The following is a 10,016-nucleotide window of genomic DNA, read 5'->3' on the forward strand; positions in this document are numbered from 1 at the left end:
GTTATTCATTTACTCTATCATACTAACTTTAGAATTATTTTTTATTTTCTACTAATTTTTTTAAAATTTTTTATTAGTACCTGTGGTATTTTTACACAATGGAGTACTATGCTGCCATAAAAGATAAACTAGGCCACCATGGAACCTCTCTGGGTTGCAGGGCTGGCGGAACCTCGGGCCAGCATCTGAAGTGAGTGAGCCGCTGAACAGCCAGTGCCGCCAGGGATACGCAGGCTGTCCTTGGAGACCCACGGCTGCCACCATGTCAGTGCTGGGCGAGATGACTCACTGGTTGTGTGGAAGGAAGTTGATTTGACCCATCTGTCTGAGAAAGAACGTCATGACGCTTTGAATGAGATTGTTATTGTGGCCCTGCTGCAACATGACAACATTATTGCCTACTACAATCACTTCATGGATAATACCACACTGCTGATTGAGCTAGAATACTGTAATGGAAGGAAACTGTATGACAAAATCCTTCATCAGAAGGACAAGTTGTTTGAGGAAGAGATGGTGGTGTGGTACCTTTTTCAGATTGTTTCAGCAGTGAGCTGCATCCATAAAGCTGGAATCTTGCATAGAGATATAAAGACATTAAATATTTTTCTGACGAAGGCAAACTTGATAAAACTTGGAGATTATGGTCTAGCAAAGAAACTTAATTCTGAGTACTCCATGGCTGAGACGCTTGTGGGAACCCCATATTATATGTCTCCAGAGCTCTGCCAAGGAGTAAAATACAATTTCAAGTCTGATATCTGGGCAGTAGGCTGTGTCATTTTTGAACTGCTTACGCTAAAGAGAACATTTGATGCTAACAATCCACTCAACCTGTGTGTGAAGATCATGCAAGGAATCCGGGCCATGGAAGTTGATTCTAGCCAGTACTCTTTGGAGTTGATCCAGATGGTTCATGAGTGCCTCAACCAGAATCCTGAGCAGAGACCCACTGCAGATGAACTCCTGGATCACCCCCTTCTCAGGAAACGCAGGAGACAGATGGAGGCAAAAGTCACTCTGCTTAATGCACCTACAAAGAGACCAAGGTCAAGCACCCATTGCTGTCACTGAAGCACCCATTGCTGTGGTAACATCACGAACCAGTGAAGTCTATGTTTGGGGTGGTGGGAAATCCACCCCCCAGAAACTGGATGTCATCAAGAGTGGCTGTAGTTCTTGGCAGGTGTGTGCAGGGATTACCCACTTTGCTGTGGTCACAGTGGAGAAGGAACTGTACACTTGAGTGAGCATGCAAAGGGGTACCAAACTACATGGTCAACTGGGCCATGGAGACAAAGCTTCCTATCGACAACCAAAGCACGTGGAAAAGTTGCAAGGCAAAGCTATCCATCAGGTGTCGTGTGGTGAAGATTTTACGGTCTGTGTAACAGATGAGGGTCAGCTCTATGCCTTTGGATCAGATTATTATGGTTGCATAGGGGTAGGCAAGATTGCTGGCTCTGAAGTGCTAGAGCCCATGCAGTTGAACTTCTTCCTCAGCAATCCAGTGGAGCAGGTCTCCTGTGGGGATAATCACGTGGTGGTCCTGACACGAAACAAGAAAGTCTATTCTTGGGGCTGTGGCGAACATGGACGACTGGGTTTGGATTCAGAAGAGGATTATTACACACCACAGAGGGTGGATGTTCCCAAGGCTTTGATTATTGTTGCAGTTCAGTGTGGCTCTGATGGGACCTTTCTGCTGACCCAGTCAGGCAAAGTGCTGGCCTGTGGACTCAATGAGTTCAACAAACTGGGTCTGAATCAGTGCATGTCAGGAATTATCAACCATGAAGCATACCACGAAGTTCCCTACACAACCTCTTTTACCTTGGCCAAACAGTTGTCCTTTTATAAAATCCGTACCATTGCCCCAGGCAAGACTCACACAGCTGCTATTGATGAGCGAGGCCCGTTGCTGACATTTGGCTGCAGTAAGTGTGGGCAGCTGGGTGTTGGGAATTATAAGAAGCGCCTGGGAATCAACCTGTTGAGAGGACCCCTGGGTGGGAAGCAAGTCATCAGGGCCTCCTGCGGTGATGAGTTCACCATTGCTGCCACTGATGATAACCACATTTTTTCCTGGGGCAGTGGTGGTAATGGCCGCCTGGCAATGACCCCCACTGAGAGACCACATGGCTCTGATACCTGTATCTCATGGCCTCGCCCTATTTTTGGATCTCTACATCATGTCCCAGATCTGTCTTGCCGTGGCTGGCACACCATTCTCATTGTTGAGAAAGTACTGAATTCTAAGACCATCCGTTCTAATAGCAGCGGCCTCTCTGTTGGAACTGTGGTTCAGAGTTCTAGCCCAGGAGGTGGTGGTGGTGGTGAGAAGGAGGACAGTCAGCAGGAATCTGAAACTCCTGATCCAAGTGGAGGCTTTCGAGGAACAGTGGAAGCAGACCGAGGAATGGAAGGTTTCATCAGTCCCACAGAACCCATGGGGAATAGTTGTGGGGCCAGCAGCTCCTGTCCTGGCTGGCTTCGAAAGGAGCTGAAAAGTGCAGAATTCACTCCCATGCCAGATAGCTCATCTCCCCTAAGTGGAGCATTTTCTGAATCCGAGAAAGATACCCTGCCCTATGAAGAGTTGCAAGGACTCAAAGTAGCCTCTAAAGTGCTTGTGGAGCCTCAGCCCCCTGCAGGAGCCTGGCCACCCCTGCTGACTCCTGAAGTACCCTGTGCTGGGAAGGGAATACCACTGACCCCTCCTGCCTGTGCATGTAGCACTCTGCAGGTGGAGGTTGAGAGATTGCAGGGTCTGGTGTTGAAGTGTCTGGCTGAACAACAGAAGCTACAGCAAGAAAATCTCCAGATTTTTACCCAACTACAGAAGCTGAACAAGAAATTAGAAGGAGGTCAGCAGGTGGGGATGCATTCCAAAGGAACTCAGACAGCAAAGGAAGAGATGGAAATGGATACAAAGCCTGACCTAGATTCAGATTCCTCCTGGTGCCTCCTGGGAACAGAGTCCTGTCGATCCAGCCTCTAGTCTCCTGAGCCTACATAGGCCCCAGGAAACCGGGATCCAAAGAGCTTCACAGCACACTTACTGAATGCAGAGAGCAACTTTCCTGGCTTTGTTCACTTGCAGACAAGGAGCATAAGGCAGAGGCTCTGAAGCAATTTCCTTGTACATTTGGAGAGTGGCAATGCCTTTTAGATAGGATCTAGAGTGATTTTCTTGTTTTGGAGAATAGAAGGGCCCTGTAGCCCTGGCTTTGTCATCAGTGACTGCCATAGCAACAGCAGCTCTGTACCTCATCTGTTGATCCCACCTTTGAAGAAGAGACACAGTGTTCACTTTAATTGCGCTGGTAGCAGCTCTTATCTCATTTATCATTTTCACCATTGATTCTAAGCTGCCTCGAGAATTCAGCACCAGGCATTGCACCTCTGGATGGGGAGGGAAAAGTGGAAAGCTGGAGTAGGCTGGGATCAGGCACGGCCTTCCCAAGGTCCTCTGGAGAATGGTAAAGTATTCTGAGCCCTCTCAGGAGCCTTGAGTCCAGGAAAATTTGGTGGAATCAATCTAGGGTGAGTTTTCAGAAAGTTCAGTTACATCATGCAGCTAAATGCTTTAGGAGGAAAAGTAGGTTTAGATTGCTTTTCCTCTGAAGGTTGATGAAATGCCTTTAATGAGAAGTAGAGAAAGGGCAGAGCCATCCTCATTGCACAGCTTGGGTTTCAGGCTGTGCCAGGTACAGGGTGGGATTTCTGAGCTCTGAAAAATGTCTCTGAAGAAGGAGAGTCTCAGAGAATTGGGTCAGGTGCCTTAGGCAAGAGCCTTAGGACAAAATGGAGAGGGGAGGAGTGCCTGCTTCAGTGGTTCTACCTGGCTGTGACACCAAGTCTTCTGCCCTGGCAAGACTTCTTGTGCCATCATGGCTCTGGGGAGTCATGGCTCTTATCTTAACGTCAATAGCCCCAGCCCCTCCGGCTCTGTATGTCTAGTCAGTATTTCTCTCCTTTTGGTGTTTTTTGAAGCCATGTTATAACCAGTGAATCTGTATCATCTTTCCTACTTGAGTGGCCCAAAGCCACCACGAAACCCTGGGGGTCCAGGAAGCCTAATAGAAAGAACAGGTAGAACCTGCCAAGTAAAAGGAATTTGGCTCCAGACTTCTGTTGTGTTCTTGTAGTCAAGAGCAAACCAGCTTTCCCAAAGGGAAACAGTAAAGAATAAAACTGCATATAGGTAGTTTTAGGCAAGTGTTTGATGGTTTCCCTTAAGGATGTGAGTGTTGTATTCCCATAAAGCCTTATGAAATGTTCCTGTACTTTGGGTCACAGGAGCTATTTTGATGAGTTCATCCTTCCTCCATCTAAAGAGCTAAGTAATTTTGTTTCATTTTCCCCAAACCAATCTGTTTAATATTGCAGGAGGACCTGTCCAGGGGAAATTTTACCATCTCCCTAAAACTGATAGTTAAAGGCTGGTGCTGGTAAAAAAACAAAACAAAAAAAACCATCTCTGGGGAAGGGCAACTCTGTCTAATGGGATCTTTGATGTCCCATTGTTTTCTCAATTCTGAGAAGCATAGTACAATAGTACTAATGTAATCACTGAATCCTTTTCCTAAAATAAGGGAAGGGCCAACCCTGAATTAAAGTTACAAGGTCTGGGGTTTTGCTGTAAACCCAAACAGTGGTTTTAGTTCATCATGTAAATGCAACTGTGGTTTTCATAAGGACTAACTGACCTTTCATGTTCCTGTATCCTCATGCTCACCATCTCAGCAGGCCTGAGCAGGAGGGTTATTTTGGGTTTTCGTCATGAGGATCACTTCTGCTCTGGAGCTGAGGGACATGGCCACATTGCTGAGACTATGTGGTGACAATGTGAGAAAGTGGGGTAAGAGCTGTGCTCTTCTTCCAGAGGGGAGTCATTCCCTGGCAGTGGAAATCTGTAGTTAGTTTTCTCTAGCATGCTCCCTTGGGAGGTCTAGGTTTGCTGTTAATCTGGCTGAGAATCTAAGTTCTGTGCCTTAGAGACAAGTTGCACTTTCCTGAATTGTGCCTGGGACAACCATATATTTTTTCCACCAAACGGCTATGCAAACAGAAACCAGTTCAAAGGTGGCAGCAGTGCGTTGGATAGAGTGAGAGGCAAGGCAGCAGAAATGCCTTTGAATGGTTTCCTGTAGCTAATTCTCCCCAAGTTTTGTCCTGGTTCTCTCCTTTATGAAGTGGTAGGTGCTTTCAGTTTTCTAGTAGTTTTGCTTTTGAGTTACAGTATAACTTGGGTTACTCCTAGTGCTGTTGCTAAAGAAGTAGCTTACTGTTAGCCAGATGCTGGAAAGACTGAGGGTGGAATGGTTTGGCATTTCTCTTTTAAATAAACATTTAAACTCTTAACAAAAAAAAAAAGAGATAAACTAGTCATTTGTAAGAAAATGGGTGCACCTTGAGACCGTAATGATAAGTGAAATAAACCAGACCCACAAGCTTGGTTTTTCTTACATGAAAAGCCCCTCAAAATAAAACCTTCAGAATTATTTACTAGTTACAGCAATAAAAATGACAATGGGATTTAGAGCCAAATTGCTATAAATTTTTATACAAATGTGGAGTATATTAAAGATACAGCCTATCCAGGAATCTCACACATCACCCACATGATGCAGATATAAAGGCTGCAGCTTAGAAAGGTTCTGTGACTTGCCCAGGGCCACACAGCCAGCCAAACACAGAAATTGCCTTTACTGTCTTGCTAGTACAAATTCCACATTAATAACTCTCCATTCATATCAGAGAAGAGAAGGAAGGTGAATATTAAATTGTTGAGATTCTCCTGACTAAACCACATGGCATCATAGGCATTTACAGGGCTGTCAGGTGCAAGCTGAACTTGGCCACACATGGCACCAGTCCATAGTCAATTGTGAGCTTTTATTCCAGTACACTTTTTCATTCATCAAAAGACCTAGATACCTGCTGTTCTGAACCAAGCTGTAGTTAGCAACTTAAGAGGCAGCACCATCCCCAAGGAGTCACAGTCATGTCTGAAACCTACATTGTTGAAGTTTTTGGTTGTAGCAACTGCCAAAATTTGATTACTTCATCAGTAAATTGAAAAAAAAAAACTCAAAGATAAATCAAATCATTCAATAGGGGTGGAATTTGGTTCAGATTTAATAAATGCTGGTAAATATGTAAAGTTACAGATGTGGGACACAGTAGAACAAAATCAATTCAGGTGGCTTTTTCTCTAACTTAATAAAAATATTTGAAAATTGAAAAAAGATCTATATAAAATAACAATGAGAGTAAATTCCACCAAAAATCTCCAACTCAAATGTGTCTTTAATAATTCTGGTATTATAGATTAATTTTTTTCATTTAAAACACATTTTCTAAAACTTAAACGCCCTTATAGAGCTTCATTCACTCCTGGCATCTTTGGCCATTAGAGAAATGCAAATCAAAACAACACTGAGATTCCATCTACTCCAGAAAGAATGGCTACCATCACAAACTCAAAAAACAACAAATACTGGTGAGGTTGTGGAGCAAAAGGAAATGCAAACCAGTACAACCATTATGGAAATCAGTACTGAGATTCCTCATAAAACTAAAAATAAAGTTTCTACTTGATCCAGCTATACCTCCTTTGGGTATCTTCCTGAATGAATGAAGGACATCATATTACAGTGATAGATGCACACCAATGTTTATAGCAGCACAACTTATAATAGCTAAATCTTGGAAGCAGCCTACATGTCTATCAACAGATGAATGGATAAAGAAAATGTAGTATATGTATGCAACGGAGTACTATTCAGCCATAAAGAAGAATAAATTTGAGTCATTCATGGGAAAACAGTTGCTCCTTGAGACCATAATTCTAAGTAAAATAAATCAGACAGAAAGTTAAATATTGCATGGCTCTCTTATATGCAAAATAAAAAATATAAGTAATTTAGGAGCAAAATAAAAGATGATATGAAACAGGAAGATTGTGTATATGGGAAGGGGGTCAGAAACTGCAGGGAGGGGAGGGGAAGGGGAAATATAAAGGATCAAGATCTGATATATGTATATACCAATTTACTATGCGTCATGTATCTATTATGTATTACAAACATGCTCATAAAAAGGGACAAAAAAGATTAGTGCATAGATTGCTTTAATTGGTACAGATTGCTTTAATTGCTCTTATAATGACTAGCTGGCACAGTACCTTTGGAAGTTAAATTCTTATTATTTCAATTGTACAAATTTATGGATTAACATATAATAATTTGATACATGTACACAATGTATAAAGATGAAATCAGAGTAATTAACATTAAATTAAAACTTGATCTTGTGGTGGGGAATGGAGAATGGTTTTAGAAAATGAGCTACCACCTCAGACTAGCCTCTGCCACATAGAAAGCTGAAGGATAGAAGGCTGGAAAACTGGCAGGAATTTACAAAGCCCATAGGACCCAACAAGGGCTGGGGGTACAGCTTAGTGTTAAGACACATGCTTTGCAAGTCTGTGGCTCTGGGTTTGATTTCCCAGAACCACAGTAAGATAAAAAGGACCCAGGAGTTTGGAGATCCAGCAGAGTAAGAGATATGAGACCACACCAGTTACTTCAACTTCCCTGAGCAAATCACTTCTGCCCAGCTCCCCTGGATGACAAATGTATCATCACTAATAATCTGATTCTGGCCTTTCTCTGCTCTGCCTTCTACTGAGGCACTGGGATCTGTGCTGTTCTCACAGCAGTCATAACAAGAACTCCAGTAACAATTCGCCAACTCTTCTGCTCATACATAATACCCTTTTCAGAACATTTCAAAAAATGAAACGGAAAACTGCAAGAAAATGATTTCAAGGGAAAAGCCTACCTAGAATCTGGAAACTGGTTGATAAGAGGTGGATTCACCAGGCAGCAAATAGAAAAATGGATAAGGAATAAACCAGTCAAATCAATGAGTTATCAAATCAGTTGACCAGCCAGCATTATTGAGCACCAGCTTTGTGCAAAATGCTGTTTAGAGTTTTTAAAATTCTTGCATGTAATGGACTGATATTAGAACCCCATCACCTGAATGCCCAATGCTTTTGCACATCTCCATCCTTTTTGTTCTTGACAGATTGAAATTAGATTCTTCCCCTTATTAAATCAAAGTGATGATGTTGAACATAAATTTTCTATTCATTCTGCTTATGTGTTATCCATATTTAAATCATTGCATCAAAGTCATGCTTATAATATTTTCTCAAAAGAAATCAATGGGCAAGACACAAACTGATGAGTGAATACTTTTCATTACAGAGAGAAGTAATGTCAAATTATTATTCCAGAATGTAGGTTGAAAAATCAGCCAAATATTCATTAACTTATTAAGACAATTGGCATCTATTCTAAATTTATCATATGTGATATAATAGATTTGCTTAAATTTTCAAATAGGTTATTTGAAAATGTGATACAAAATGTTCATTATTTTTGAATTTAAAAGATGTACTTCCAAAGCCTTCAATAAATGAAACAATATTTTCATAAGCAGTATGTCCAAAATAATTTGCAATAGCCATATGCCATTAAACTAAATAAAAACAAAGCATTGCAAAAATGATGTTTCACAAAAGTACTGCTGGCTTAGAAGTTGTCATGGCTGGGTATAGAATGTCCCCTAAAACCATTATGCATTCAGAGGGGGCCTTTTGAAGGGCAGCTGAATCACGGGGGAACGGGACTTAACAGTGGATTCATCCAAGGGTGAGTTCAGCAGCTGAGTTCACTGTTGGGAGGTAGGGCCTGGTGCAGTGAGGTGGGGCCATACATGGAAAGGTGTATCTGCCTCCCTGATTATTCCCTTCTCTCTCTGCTTTCTGGCTTCCATGACCTGAGCAGCTTTCCACTGCCCAGGTCTTCCCACTATGCAGTTTTTGCCTGGGAGCCGGCAGACCAGGGAGTGTAACCATGAGCCAAAACAAACCTCTCCTTTAAGTTGCGGGTGTTCAGTATTGTGTCTCAAAGATGAGAAAGTGACTAAGATGAAGTACAGGTCCTAGGCTTTAATGACGTGGTGACCTTCACAGGTCACTGTACCTTTCTTTTTCCCCTCTGCTGGAGATGGTACACATAGTTGGTAGAAGATGAAAATGAGATGAGACATAGTATAATGATCATTGAGAACTGCAAAAGCTATCAGATGCAAAGTAGTCTATTTACATATAAAACTAGTGCATTTTACTGTGGTCTGACTAGATTTATTCTTTGGTTTTATTGCAAATTATACTAAGACAGATAAATATCCTAAGCCTTATTGTAAATGGATTCTAACATTATCCTTGTGTATTACATTTTTTTTCTGAAGAATATTTTTTACAACAGACTGTCTCTAATTAAAAATGTTTTATTCAAAGGTTATATTATTAACATATATAATCAATTTACAACAAAGTCATAACTTTACATTATTACAAAATTATGCCACCCCATACATAGATCAGTCATATTAAAACTTATTCATTAACTCATATTTATGTACCAAACTGTGTGGTATATTGATGTAAACACAGTACATCTAGAAAAGAACATATACTTCAGGTGGGAAAAGCCTCATGTCTTTATTTCTGAAACTTGCAAGGCTTTTCAGTAATAACAAGGTGATTTGAAAGTAAATTCACTTTAAGTACTTAATTTAAGCAAAGACTAGACAGTAAAATAATCTCAGTTATCTATTACAGAGAAGCAAGCAAGCCCTTTAGCATCTCTTAAAACTGTTAACATTAGGCAGAAAACTCATTAACAGACCATGTAAATCATAGCTATTAACTGTTTATATAAAAAAGTCTTTTTCTTAAAACCAATCATTACTAGAATATTAAATAAATTGTGCTTGTACAAATTTTAACTGTAGGATATCTTAATGAACAGATACAACCCTCAGTTGCTCAACTTATTCTATGAAGCTCATTTTTAACTAGTTGACCTAGCATGACAAATCTCCATTTTCAAATATTTATTTTCCCTCTAGAATAGTTACTCTGAAACTTATCA

General features: G+C 41.2%; 1 pseudogene; it reads left to right on the forward strand.

Annotated features, from left to right (window-relative positions):
* The first annotated feature begins 263 nt into the window (after positions 1-263).
* Positions 264-9,213, forward strand: LOC147821499 (serine/threonine-protein kinase Nek9 pseudogene; annotated as a pseudogene).
* Positions 9,214-10,016: the final 803 nt, after the last annotated feature.

Source organism: Heterocephalus glaber, unplaced genomic scaffold, assembly GCF_053883595.1.
Source record: "Heterocephalus glaber isolate CG9 unplaced genomic scaffold, H.glaber_assembly_v1.0 deba00001733, whole genome shotgun sequence".
Lineage (NCBI taxonomy): Eukaryota > Metazoa > Chordata > Mammalia > Rodentia > Bathyergidae > Heterocephalus > Heterocephalus glaber.